This window comes from Eriocheir sinensis, unplaced genomic scaffold, assembly GCF_024679095.1.
Source record: "Eriocheir sinensis breed Jianghai 21 unplaced genomic scaffold, ASM2467909v1 Scaffold1317, whole genome shotgun sequence".
NCBI classification, from domain to species: Eukaryota; Metazoa; Arthropoda; class Malacostraca; order Decapoda; family Varunidae; genus Eriocheir; species Eriocheir sinensis.
Window position 1 is genome coordinate 66,365 of NW_026110648.1, and position 14,843 is coordinate 81,207.

The window sequence follows — 14,843 nt, forward strand, 5'->3', positions numbered from 1 at the left end:
CTTCTATATTGTACCCATTCCCCCTTCTTCCTTTGTATTCCTCCCTAGCTATACACTAATCCTCGTCTCCTTCTTTATTAGCCCCATTAGTACGCATTATAGCTTCACCCTTCTCGAGCCTTGTTGTTTATACTTGCAAAAATAAATTATCAATCATCAATCAGTACAAAAAACAGAGCAGATAGTTGAATAAGGTATGAAGGAGCGGTGACATCATCAACACCAAGACCATTAGTTATTAGCCCTATTAACTATCACGCATTTCCTCCCTTCTCCCTTGTTGTTTACCTGCAACAATAAACTATCAATCAATCAATCAAATAATCAAGGAAGCAATTCTGTATAATGGGCGGTGGCATCATCATCATCATCAGGAGCAGCTGCAGCGGGCAAGTCAGTCAGTCGGTCACTCGTGTTTACAGTGGTCAGCTGAGCGGGGCGGGGAGCACACCTCAGCCTGCCCTGCACCTCAGCAATGGAGCACAACGACATAGACACCTGCATAGAGGAATGGGAGACCCTCAGCAACGAGTACAGGGCCCTGGAAGTACGTAAATATAGACCAAACCTGTGATTTCCGTGTTTCCTGTGGTTGTGTTGTGTTGGGGGCCACGCGGAAATGTTACCTGGTCTACCTTGTTTGTTTACCGTATTCCTTGTTTAGCTTGTTTTCCTTGTTCCTTTTTTACTGTATTCCTTGTTTAGCTTGTTTTCCTTGTTCCTTTTTTACTGTATTCCTTGTTTACCTTGTTTTCCTTGTTCCTTTTTTACTGTATTCCTTGTTTTCCTTGTTTAGCTTGTTTTCCTTGTTCCTTTTTTACTGTATTCCTTGTTTACCTTGTTTAGCTTGTTTTCCTTGTTCCTTTTTTACTGTATTCCTTGTTTACCTTGTTTAGCTTGTTTTCCTTGTTCCTTTTTTACTGTATTCCTTGTTTTCCTTGTTTAGCTTGTTTTCCTTGTTCCTTTTTTACTGTATTCCTTGTTTACCTTGTTTAGCTTGTTTTCCTTGTTCCTTTTTTACTGTATTCCTTGTTTACCTTGTTTGTCTTGTTCCTTGTTTAGCTTTTTTCTCGTTTATCTGATTCCTTGTTTATCGTTTTCCTTGTTTACCGTATTTCTTGTTTACCTTGTACCTTGTTTATTTTATTCCTTGTTTATCATTTTCCTTGTTTACCGTAATTCTTGTTTACCTTGTACCTTGTTTATCTTATTCCTTGTTTATTGTATTCCTTGTTTACCTTTTTCCTTGTTTATCTTATTCCATATTTACCTTATTTTGCTTATTCCTTGTTTATCTTATTCCTTGTTTACCATATTTCTTGTGTACCGTATTTCTTGTTTACCGTGTTTCTTGTTTACCTTATTCCTTGTTTACCTTATTCCTTATTTAGCTTATTCCTTGTTTACTGTATTCCTTGTTTACCTTGTTCCTCGTTTATCTTATTCCTTGTGTACCATATTCCTTGTTTACCTTATTCCTTGTTTACCGTATTCCCCTTTCTGCTTCTGGAGTGTTTTATTGCTTCCTCTTGTTTTGGTTGTGTTGGTGGCCACGTGGAAATGTTACATCCTTTTATGGTTGTTTTGGTGTTTGTGTTGCTTTGTTTTGGTGGTGTGTTCATTAGGTTATATTGTGTCCATAGAAATAGCGTTGTGGTTCTGGACAGGTAAATAGGAGGCCTGAGAGTTAGTGGGACTCATAGGCTGTAGGGGTAAGGTCGTGGGGTTATGTGTGTGTGTGTGTTGCCGGGATTGGTGTGTCAGTCCCAGGAAATTAATTGTTGTTTTATCACTGGGTTACTTGGGTTAATTCGCTTGTTATTAGCACAGCAATCTCTACCCTTGGAGTGGCTTCAGGGAGGGTGTTGTGGTGTGAGCTTGTGTGTCCTGGTGTTGGCGGCTCATCAGGGAGTCCACTGAGCCATTTGTCTAGCTTGAAAGAAAGAAAATTGGAAAGCTACCATACATACTATTGAAAAGGAAAGTGTGTGAATAAGAAGAGAAGACCGAGAGGAGGAGGACCTAAGAAGAGATGCAAAGTGTCACAGGTCAAAAGAAGAAGTGTTTCATGCTGTCCACTGGTATTCTGGTTAGGTTCCGGATCTCCTTTGGCAGGCAGTTAAAGAGGCGCACTCCGCTATGCAAGGAGGAGGTGTGGATGAGCATTCGCCTCCTCTGAGTGTTGCCCTGTGTGCCCGTCATGTAGCACAGTCTCCCTCTCCTTGGCTGGGAATTTTCTTGTAGCCCCACATTTAGCATCAGGCCCTCCAGAATTTTCCATACTTAGATCACTATGTATCTCTATGTACATCCGCTGGTGTCGGAGTCTTTCCCAGTAATTGAGGTGTTGTACTCCCTGGGTCCTGCTGGTATAGGTTCTCTTAGGGCCCTCCAGAATAACAATGTCTTGGATATATTGTGGGAACCATTGCACAGAAATAAACTCTTACCTTTCAACAATAGCCAGGTCTACCTGACGGTATATATTTAACTTAATTTGTGTTGCCTAATCTTAAATAACATTGAGACAACCAAGCTCCTATGGTTAGGGTGGGCAGGGGTCTGTATCATTAAAGCTTCCTACAAGTGTTTGGCAAATGGAAGGCATCAGCTGCACTTCTGCAAGTCATGTCAAGACATTTATGTGTAATGCTGGGGTGATGTGGCTGTACACGAGTCCACCACGCCAAACACTTGTGGGCGATGTAATTTTAACCTCGTGCGGCTGTCAGGTATACTTGTCTCCTGTATCATCATATTTAAAGTGTTTGGTTTGGCAGATGATTGCTTTAAGGAATTTTATTATATTCTTGTTTGGATTTGTTTTATTTGACAGTTTTTGAAGTCATAAGATGTTGGGCCTAAGGAACCACTTGTATACTATGTAATATGTCAGATGATTTTATCACTAATATTAGTGCTACATATTTTCAGCTTATGGATGAAACTATTTTTTTAATGACTCATAAGAATCAAGATGAAGCAGCACATCTTTTCATTCTGGCTTATGTAATTTTTTTAACGTTGTATGTTCAAGGTTTCATATATCGAATAAGCTTCAGAGGGTGGCATGATTTTATATTTTCCTCAGTTGATAAGTATATGGAAGAAATGATGCAGCGTCATTGATCAAACAGTTTTATCTTCCTGCTTCCCCTTCCTTATGAGCCTCTTGAGCACCAGTTACCCATCCCCTGTGTGACTCTCCTATTCCTTTCTTCCGATTCATGATTTTGTGCTTATATCCCATGCACCTCATCATGTGCTGCTTGGCTCATTTTGCTGCTCTACACTCACTATCTTTTGCTCTTACATAATGACTATACTTCACAATAATTACAGTATGTAGTAATCATTTTCATATCCACCTCTTCATTTTCGTCCTTGGTCCAAATGCTTTCTTCATAAGTTGTGCTCATTACAACTTAATGGTTGATTGGTTGTATAATTGAAGCTTGAAGTTGATAATGTAGACTTTGACCTTTACTAAAACTTATGATTTTGGAAGGAGGGCTCTGCTTAAACTGGCATAGCTATTGGAGAGGAGGGGACAGTGAATGACGAGTGGATCTCTGTTACTTCCTGCCCCTGGTTGCGTAAAAAAATTTCCTTGTGATGTTTATGGATTAAGAAGTTTGTGATAGGGAATCGTGAGGACTTGGAAGCCTTATCTTTTATCAGGGTGATTAGAGTACAACTGATAGGGGAGCAGTGCTGATTCAACCCCAGACACACGGGGAGGGCAGGGGATAGGTGTAGCCACGTGAACAGGGATACCGGGCCCCTTGATTGTCCAGGAGCCAGCTTTTGCCCTTATAGGAAAAAATTACTGAATATTGTTTATTATTCTCCTACATTGGGATATTTTTTTACTAAGAGGAAATCAGTATGAATGGTAGTTGTCATGGTTTTCCAATATTAAATGATACAGTACGTCATGAAATAGTTAATATGATAATACGGTAATTAATAGATGAAAAAATGGAGATGGAAGCACTTACACTCTATCCATAAAAAGTTGTGTTAATAGATATTGATTGAAGTTAACATGGTACTAAGGAACTTTTAATTAACACTTGTGCATAATTTAATACTGAGACTCAATTAGATAACCTTGAATTTAAAATGAAAGTGTAACGATTTTTATTCAGCAAGACAAGTGGGTGACGTGTAACACCTTATCTTGGGTGTAGACTGCACCTTCAGATCTGACACACTGACAGGGCAAGCCAAGGGCACTAATGGACTTTTGAGAGATTATAATGAGACTCTAACCAACAACATTTCCAATCAAGTATTTTAACCTGGTAGCTGTGGGGATCATGTTTCTTAAAGGCCCCTCTAAGCAAGAATAATGAGAAAAAAATCATCACTCACGCAAACTATTTCATAACATATATCAACGCATTTTTGATCAGTTTATGCATCATCTATTTTTTTGGGTTTACGTCATGGCAAAAATTTGGCCTGTCGCTTGCACACGGTAAAGCCACAAATTTGGCCCGTCGCTGCTACCGGGTCAATATGTCTAAGCAAAAAATTAAGTGAATGTAAATTTGAATACGTACTTAACAGGTCTTGGGGTGAACTTTCTTCCATCTTAGTATTTTTCTTTGTAAATTTCCTCTTCCTAATTCATTCTTGCATTATTTCTTGCTATTCCATCTTAGGTAAATATCTTTATAGACTTCAGCGTCGCATTATTTCTGGCTATTCCATTTTAGGTCAATATATCTATAAAGTTTGTCATCCCAATTCATTCCTGCATTATTTCTCCTCCATGCCTCAGAATGAATGAATATGTCACCCAAAAGGAAAATCAATAAGTAAATAAAGGAGAAAAACCTGTTAGGGAGAAGCATGCCGGTCCAAGTGTAAGTTGTTGAAAAGTAAAATAAATAAATAAAAAAACTGTTAGGTAGAGGCATGCCAGTCTAGGTGTTAGTGCCATAGAGTGATAAGGGCCATAAGATCAGGTGATATGAATGTATGTCAAGTCTCTATCAGCTGTCCATGGGTGAGGCTTGGCAACGCATCACTTCAGAGTCCCTCATGTAGTGTGGAAATCAGGCAAACTCCTTCACTATTTATTATCATCTTTTTTCATTTATGTTATTAGACATTTGATGATTGTCCTCCCGAAATTGACCTCTCTTTCGGCCACCTCTTTTGATTAGTTTTTTTTAGGAGCAGCGAGTAGCGGGCTTTTTTTTATTATTGTTTCCTTTTTTTTGTGCCCTTGAGCTGTTTCCTTTGTTAAAAAAAAAAAAGTATGAAATGGTACCTCCTTATTAAAACCTGTATTCTTAAATGTATTGGTAACTTTGTCTGCCTGTTTGAAAGTACTCTTGTAGAAGTTTGCTGGGCTTTTCATGGACTGTTTTGTGATCCTGACGAACTAGAAAGTCACCCATGAAAACCCGGTTAATATTCTCTGTGGTCTTAGAAATTAGTCGTAATGGGAGCCTGATACATTTAAGGAGATGGACCTATGAACACCAAGAGAAGATGGCGCCACTATAAACACTTGCCTGTGCCATGATGGGCTGGGGCCAACTACTGTCTAGGCCCCTCAGGAAAAGCCTACTGGTGCTATAGTCATACACGTAAAAGCAAACAAACAAAACAAAACAAAAATAAAAAAATAGTGGCCAGGTCCTTCTCCTCACATTCTGGTGCCATATGACCCTGCATTTGCGGCACCAAGATATAACGCCCCAATAATCATCAATCCTCCTCCTCACATTACCTTCAGTACAGGTGTTAATATTTACTGTATGCACTCATGGAAACGTCAACAATTCCCCCATCCCTTCCAAGCTGATGATATGGTTGATTAATAGACAGATTTGACCCTTTAGGAAAACAGTATATTTGCAAAAGTTAATCCCCTGAACTTGTCCTTTTAACCCGTCTGCTGCGATTGGCACGGATTTGGCTTTCAGTGGTAGCATAGTAACGCATAGTCCCATGTCTTGCTCTGCCCCTGTGGTGGATAGTGGAGTGTTTCCCATGTGGTATTGGTGTGCTGGATATCCCCTCCCAAGGTGCAGGACTTTACATTTTTCTTCATTGAATTGTAGCAGCCACTTTTTGTTCCACTCCTGTAGCTTGGTGAGGTCTTCTGGTAGGAAATCCGCAGTCAAGGGGTTAAAGATCATTCAAGAAGTTAAGTTATTACATGCGTACAAACGGTAGTCCTCATAGTACCCTGCTTCATCGGTTCTGGAAATAATAAAACATCATCACTTCAAATGTTTCCCCGGCAGAAAGCACACAAGGAGTACCGGCAGAAGCTCGACGAACTCACGCAACTCCAGACAAAATGCATGAAAGGCATCGCACACCAACGCTACCGCATCAACGTCATCAAACAGTCCCTTAAAAAGTAAGCCGAGAGTTGTGTTTGTTGTGCTGTGTTGTGGCGCGTGTGTTGTGCTCCTCAATTACCAAGGGATGAATTTATATTGTAGCGTAGTAACTGAATTTATTTGTTTGATATGACCTGAAATTTTGGGTTGCTAATCTGAGTTTGAGTTTTAGTTTAAGTGTTTTGTGTTTTAGTTTAAAGGAATCAGTGAAATACCAAGGGATGAATTCATTACCTAATTCAGTAGCCAAGTTAATTTGTTTTTGACTGAAAATTTTGTGTGGTTAATCTGAATTTGAGTTTTATTTTGAGTGTTTTGTGTTTTACTTTAAAGAAATGGATCAGTATCCATATTTGATTGAACCATTGGCATATTTTCTTTCATTTTCATTTATATGACTTTAAAGGAATCACTTAACACATTTATTTAGTCAAGCCATTCGCACATTTCACATTCACTTATAATTAGGTCTGGCTATATCACAGACCCCATTACGCAAAATTTTGAATCTTTGCTTTACTACAAGGACTATTTTTCTTGCACCCTCATTTATTTTGCTTTAAAGGAATCACTTAACACCTATATCTAGTCAAACCATTGGCATATTTCACATCCATTTATGAAAGGTCTGGCTATACCACAGACCCCATTACACAACGTTTTGAATCTTCATTTAACTACAAGGTCTGTTTTGACGGGTAGAGACACCTTTACCCTTTCCACCGGCAGGCTAGACCACACCAACGACCCCGACAACCATGAGCGGAATGAACTCCTGCAGACCGATCTCATCCGGCGGAAGGCTCAGCTCTATGACATGGAGAACAACATCCCCAAGCAGAGCGGCCTTTACCTTAAGATCATCCTCGGGAACATCAACGTGTCCATACTCAATAAGGAGGAAAAGTGGGTCTGGGAGACGGTGCATGGTAGAAGTAGTTGGGTGGAGGGCTGGTAAAGGAAAACATTGTATTAATTGTGGTCACGCTCTCACTGGGTAAAGATGAAAAATGGGTTTGGGATGGAGAGTATAGTGAGAGTTGGTAGCGGAAAGACCTGTACCGTCATTTTCTTACTCATTTTAACCCGTCCGCTGCGATTGGCACGGATTTGGCTTTCCCTGGTAGCCTAGTAACATATAGTCCCAGGTCTTTCTCTGCCTCTGTGGTGGATAGTGGAGTGTTTTCCATGTGGTATTGGTGTGCTGGATATCCCCTCCCAAGGTGCAGGACTTTACATTTTCTATATTGAATTGCAACAGCCACTTTTTGCTCCATTCCAGTAACTTGGTGAGGTCTTATGGTAGGAAATCCACTATCAAGGGATTAAAGGAAATAAGGCTTGAGAGTTAGTGTTGGGATGTTGTCATGTGGAAAGTTAGTAGAGGGAAAGCTTGTGTTGTCATGTTCTTATTTAATATTGGAAAGACCTGTATTGTCAGACCTGTATAGTTGGTAGTGGAAAGGATTGTATTGTTATGTTCTTTCTCATTATAAAGGAAATAAGGCTTGGGAGTGTTGGGATGCTGTCAAGTGGAAAGTTAGTAGAGGGAAAGCTTGTGTGGTCATGTTCTTACTTATTATAAAGGAAAAAAGGGTTTGGGAGTGTTTGGATGCTATCAAGTGGAAAGTTAGTAGAGGAAAGGCTTGTATTGTTGTGTTCTTAATATAGATGAAATAAGAGTGTAGGAGATTGTGTTGGAATGTGGTCATGTGGAAAGTTGGAAAAGGAAAGGCTTGTACAGTCATGAAGAATTGATTTAAAAGTGTCGTGATGGGGCCAGAGGGAATTATCTCTTTTTGGATTTAACTAAACCACCAAGTAATAAGTGTCTTGAAAGTAAAGGTCCAACACAACAAGGTCAACTCAAGCTTGTAAATACATAATCTAGTAGGAACACACACACACACACACACACACACACACACACACACACACACACACACATATTCCTATCCTCTCATGAATTATCAGCATCATCACTCCCTTTCTCCAGTAAAACAAAGGGAGCTCAAACTAATCACCGTTATCACTTGAGTTGCCGAGGCCCAGCAGCGTCAAACCCTTCTCAAGATAAGGCTGGAGGTCATAAAGGACAGTGTGATGTAACAGAGTCCACAGTTTAGTTTATGCCAACATTTTTTAAGGGTTGATTAAGGACGGTTTTTGGTGTCTGTTTTATGGATTTATTTATTTTTACCATAGGAGATGGTCTATAAGTAAAGGTAGAGTTGGGAATGTTGCCAGCTTAAAATATCTGCAGTTAAATTAGACAAGGAGATGATCTATAAGTAAAGGTAGAGTTGGGAATATGTTGCCAGCTTAAAGTATCCGCAGTTAAAAAAAGAGAAAGGAAAAGTATAAAATTGTTTCAAAAGTGCAATGCCGGGAAATTTGTCAACCATGAGTTTTTACAAAATTTATGTCATTGGTGTTTACTAGTATATGTTGTGATCAGTTCCTTAACCCATCCGCTGCAATTGGGATGGATTTGGCCTTCACTAGTAGCCTGGTAATATATACTCCCAGGTCTTTCTCTGCCTCTGTGGTGGATAGTGGAGTGTTTCCCATGTGGTATTGGTATGCTGGATATCCCCTCCCAAGGTGCATGACTTTACATTTTTCTTCATTGAACTGTAGCAACCACTTTTTGGTCCATTTCTGTAGCTTGGTGACGTCTTCTTGTAGGAAATCCACAGCCAAGGGGTTAAGACCAACCGCTAATCTGGCAGCAGTGCTTGTGATTCAGGCCAGTGGTACAATACTGTTTATGCATGGCTAGGTTTGGGGGACTAAGTGATGGTGGGTGTTCATCGTTTTGTCATTGATTGTTTGAGTGTAGGCATCACTATGGGCTGCTTTCACAGTCGTTTTGTTTGTTTTGATCGTTACCAATGGCGGCGATCGCTGCTATAGTATTTATACGTTAAACTGGCCGATGGGGTAGTGGCAGCTGCGGGGTTAGCCTAGCTCCACACCTTGCCACACACTCTCAGCACCTCTCGCTTCCTCTGCAGCCGCCACTACCCAATAGGCCAGTTTCACGTGGAAAATTATAGCGTTGATCCCTGCCATTGGTAACGATCAAAACAAACAAAGTGACTGCGAAAGCGTCCCTTTATCTGGTGTAGAAAATGGGGTTCAGGTACTGATGATGTATACAGTACCTCGTAATAAATAATAAATGATTAGATGAATAGATAAATAAGAATGTCCTCCCTTGCAGGTACCGATATAAGGATGAGTACGAGAAGTTCAAGCTCGTCATTAATCTAGTGGCCATCGCCATCTCCACCTTCAACCTCTTCACCAATATCAGGTCCGTTTCCTCCTCCTCTGTGTGTTGCGTGACTGACTTTTTATTGTTGATCCTCCCTCCTGTAAGAATTTAGTACATGATTGATTGATTGATGATTACCTCTTCATGCTGTCACACTAGGGTTAGAAATAAAGGCATGGAGTTGTTGATAGAGGATGAGCATTGTTTTGATAGTGTTGCTGGGATAAGGTGCTGTATTGTAAGAGTCACGTACACACAACTTAACGACCCAACAATTAGAAGGGCAGTGTGAAAATATACCTCAGTGAATTCTGTAATAAGACCATTAGAAAAGACCCTCAATGAATGCTAATGTAATAAGATAATAAAAAATACCTTAGTGATTGCTGCCATAGTAAGGACATAAGAGAGGGCTCGATATTGAATGCTTCTTTAATAGTGTGAGAGCCATGTCCTTGTCTCTCCTTACCATGTGTCTGTTTTCCAGGATAGACCACAAGAAAAGACCCTCAATGTATGCTAATATAATAAGATAATCCACAACCCCTCAGTGAATGCAGCTATAATAAGGACATAAGAGAGTTAGTGAATGCTTCTTTAATAGTGTGAGAGCCATGTCCTTGTCTCTCCTTACCATGTGTCTGTTTTCCAGGATAGACCACAAGAAAAGACCCTCAATGTATGCTAATATAATAAGATAATCCACAACCCCTCAGTGAATGCAGCTATAATAAGGACATAAGAGAGTTAGTGAATGCTTCTTTAATAGTGTGATAGCCATGTCCTTGTCTCTCCTTACCATGTGTCTGTTTTCCAGGATAGACCACAAGAAAAGACCCTCAATGTATGCTAATATAATAAGATAATCCACAACCCTCTCAGTGAATGCAGCTATAATAAGGACATAAGAGACGACCCAATATTGAATGCTTCTTTAATAGGTCGATAGCCATGTCTTTGTCTGTTTACCAGCGGCAGGTCTTCCAGGATAGCGGACCTGTTGCACATGTTCCTGCTGGTCTGGTACTACTGCACACCTCACCATCAGGAAAGCATCCTCAAGGTAAGTATAATTTTCTTTTTTCCACTTCTCCATGTCATGATATTTCTCGGAACATGTGATATGTAGTTAATATATTTAGAGTTACACCTTCACGCTCTGTCTTCCCAGGTGAATGGGTCTCGGATCAAGGGGTGGTGGCGCGCGCATCACTTCATATCCACGGTTCTCTCAGGGATCCTGCTCATCTGGCCCAATGGGGAGACTTACTATGCCTTTAGGAGACAATTCATGCTGTTCAACATCTACATCAGTAAGTCCCGCACTTGTGTTGTGAAGAGATGCATTGGAACGTTTGACAGGTTCTATTTCATGCTGGTTTCTTCATCTTTAACTGCTTGTAAGGTAGAAACATTGTAACCTTCCACATATTCTGTTTCATTCTGTTCTCTTCCTTTTCTTCTTCACCTGCATGTGTTGTAGTGAGAAGCATTGAAGCCTTCCACATGTTCTATTTCATACTATTCTCCTCTTCCTTTTTTTGTGATAGATATTTAGTGGCATTTATCTATTTTGAGTTAGTATATATTTTTTTGTCAGGCTTTGTATTGCAGTGTTTTGGAGGCAAGCTAGATTTTCTGTATACATATGGCTGGAATAAAGCTAAGTTTGCTCGTATGGGATAAATATTTATTGGAATTGACAGCAAAACATTAGATAGTAATTTTCTTTGTCTCCCCTTAGTTATTATACATTTCTGTTTCATCCAGGCTTTGTCCAGTACCTGCTGTTCATGTACCAGCGAGGGTGTCTGTACCGCCTCAAGGCCCTGGGTGAGCGCCACAACATGGACATCACCGTAGAGGTCTTCCACTTCTGTATGTGGCGTGGGCTGGGCTTCATCCTCCCCTTCCTGCTCATCGGCTACGTCTGGTAGCTGTACAACGCCTACACGCTGTACCTGCTATCTTTCAGCGGACAGGGCGGAGTGGCATGTGAGTGGTTGTTTCCTAGGGTAGTTTTGTGAGTCTGGGTATTTCCAAGGGTAGTTTGTAGAGTCAGGCTGTTTCCAAGGTAATTTTAGAGTCAGGGTAGTTTTGTGAGATCAGACTATTTCCAAGGTAGTTTTTGTGAGTCAGGTATTTCAAGGGTAGTTTTGTGAGTCAAGCTATTTCCAAAGGGTGGGTCAGTAGTTTTGAGTCAGCATCAAGGTGTTTTGGAGTCTGCTATTTCAAGGGTAGTTTTGTGAGTCAGGCTATTTCAAGGTGGTAGTTTTGTGAGTCAAGTATTTCCAAGGTAGTTTTGTGAGTCAGGGTATTTCAAGGGTAGTTTGTGAGTCAGGGTATTTCAAGGTAGTTTTTGTGAGTCAAATTATTTCAAGGTAGTTTTGTGAGTCAGGGTATTTCAAGGGACGGTTTTGTGAGTCAGGGTATTTCATAAGGTGTTTTGTGAGTCAGGTATTTCCAAGGGTAGTTTTGTGAGTCGAAGTATGTTCAAGGGTGTCAGTTTGTGAGTCAGTATTTCATAGGGCAGTTTTGTGAGTCAGTGTCATGTGTTAGCCTAGAGTTGCATTTCTAGGAGTAGTTTTTGGGAGTCAGGTATTTCAAGAGTAGTTTTTGTAGGAGTCAGGGTATTTCATAGGGCAGTTTTGTAGAGTCAGGTATTTCCAAGGGTAGTTTTGTGAGTCAGGGTATTTCAAGGGTAGTTTTTGAGTCAGGCTATTTCACGAGGACAGTTTTGTGAGTCAGGTATTTCGTGGTTTTGTGGTGGGGTGTTCCAGGAGACGGTTTGTGGTCAATTCTTTCAAGGCAGTAGTTTAGAGTCAGGGTATTTCCAAGGGTAGTTTTGTGAGTCAGGCTATTTCCAAGGGCAGTTTTGTGAGTTAGGCTATTTCCAAGGGCAGTTTTGTGAGTCAGGCTATTTCCAAGGGTAGTTTTGTGAGTCAGGTATTTCAAGGAGCAGTTTGTGAGTCAGAGCTATTTCCAGGGAAGAAGGGTAGTTTTGCAGCATAGGGAGTATTTCAGGGTAGTTTTGTAGTCAGTTATTTTCAAGCCAGTTTTGTGAGTCAGGGTATTTCAAGGGTAGTTTTGTGGAATGTATTTCCTGTGGAGTAATATTCCAGGCGGTATTTCAAGAGGTGGTTTTGTGAGTCAGGGTATTTCCAAGGCAGTTTTGTGAGTCAAGTGGGTATTTCCAAGGGGTTTGTGAGTCAGGTATTTCAACAAAGTTTTGTGAGTCATTATTTCAAGGGTAGTTTTGTGAGTCAGGCTATTTCAAGGGTAGTTTTGTAGTCAGGCTATTTCATAGGGTAGTTTAATGAGTCAGTGATATCATGATGGAGCCACAAAACCTTGAATGTGAAAAACGCTCAAGAAAAACTGACTAATCTCCTTATGCCCTTTGAAATCAATGAGAACCTAACTTATCTCCTTTATGCCTTTTGAAATATATGTTTCTTAGACCTGAAAGTATCCAAAAAAATAAACAGTGTATAACAAAGAGGTGAAAGAGCAGTATGAAGAGGAAAGAGGAGATAAAGACAGGAGTATAGAGATAAACTAGAAATGGGAGAAGATGAAGAAACAGAGCCTGGAGGAGGTTAGGAGAGAGCCATAAATCCAACCTGAGGGCCATATTTTTAAACATTTCTGGCAAGAACACGAATTTACTAGTCTTTCGGGAGTTGGGAGTTTAGGGAGTTGGGGCATTTCCAGGATACACCTATTTTTATGACCTTGTGAGCCCCTAGTAGTTTGCTGGCCTTTCTTGTACCGTGAACCTAAAAGAACACTCATTAGAACTAGATTAACCTCCTTATGGCCTCTGGAAATAGTTTTGTGAGGGTGGGAGCATTGACAATACCAACCTTAGTGCTATAGATTGCTGACTGACTTTTGTTCCTCTTCTTTCTCCTCAGGTTTACACGTTGGCAGCTCTCTCTTCTTCCTCCTTCTGGGCAACACCTCACCACCCTGTCGTGGTCATCCCTCAGAAGATCAAGGAGCGCATGAAGTTCAAGTATCGCTTCACGCCACGTACAAGTACATCTGGACACACAAGAAGCGGCGGGTCTCCTTCAGGTGGGTTGGCGGTGCTGTGTGTTTGTGTGATGCTGGAAATGATGACGTGTGGTTTGGCTTTTTTGTTTCAGTTCCCTCAGGTGTTAGTGTCTTTTGGTTTTTACTTGTTCATGTTCTTATTCACTGCTAACCCGTCGCCACATTGAATGAATTTGGCTTTTCCCTGGTAGCTTGGTAACATACAGTCCCAGGTCTTTCCCTGCCTCTGTGGTGGATAGTGAGTGTTTCTATGTGGTATTGGTGCTGGGTATCCTCCCAAGGTGCAGGACTTCACATTTTTCTTCATCGAATTGTACCAGCCACTTTTTGATCCATCCCTGTAGCTTGGTAATGTCTTCTTGTTGGAAATCCGCAGTCAAGAGGTTGAGGATAAGTTTACCAATTTGTATAAGCTCTTCCAATACTCACATATGAAAACGGGAATGAAGCTGAAGTAAAGGATTAGGTTGTATTGTCAAAATTTTGGATGTTTATCATTTTTCATCGTGACAGTAATTCATATATAGTACAGTGCCTGATTTTCTCCATGTGTATTATTTTTCCAGAAGTTCGAAGACTAAATGATATATGATTCACTTTTTATGCATTACCTAATTTCTCAACTGTAACATTTTCTTGAAGTGCACACTATATGGAAGTAAAAGCTAATTATCAAACACAACCTAATAATTATAAGCTTCTCCTTTAATATGAATATCTCTCTCCTCCATGACCAGAAACTCCTCAAGTCACACACCCTAATATGATGTTTTCTCCTTTCATTTAAACATTTCTCTCTTCTGTTGTCAGGAACCCCGAAGTCACCACAGAGACTTGCCGGGTCCGCCTCGAAATGCTGCAAGGCTCCCTTCTCTTCGCAGTGTTCGGGAAAGAGGTGTGGGAGATGAGGCGCCCAATCACCATCCCGGACAGGTGATTGTTGAGCGGCAGGAAGGAAGGAAGGATAGAGGGAAGGAAAGAAGGTTGAAAGGAAGAAGGAGGAAAGGAGAGAAGGATGGAGGGATGGAAAGAAGGAAGAGAAGGGAAGAAGGAAAGGAAGGAAGAGAAGGGAAAAAGGAAAGGAAAGAAGAACGAAAGAAGGATGGAAAGGAAGAAGGAAAGAAAGAAGGATG

At 40.6% G+C, this 14,843-nt stretch overlaps 1 pseudogene; it reads left to right on the plus strand.

Moving 5' to 3' along the window:
* The first annotated feature begins 374 nt into the window (after positions 1–374).
* On the plus strand, positions 375–14,643 carry LOC126989826 (transmembrane protein 120 homolog; annotated as a pseudogene).
* The last annotated feature ends 200 nt before the right edge of the window (positions 14,644–14,843 follow it).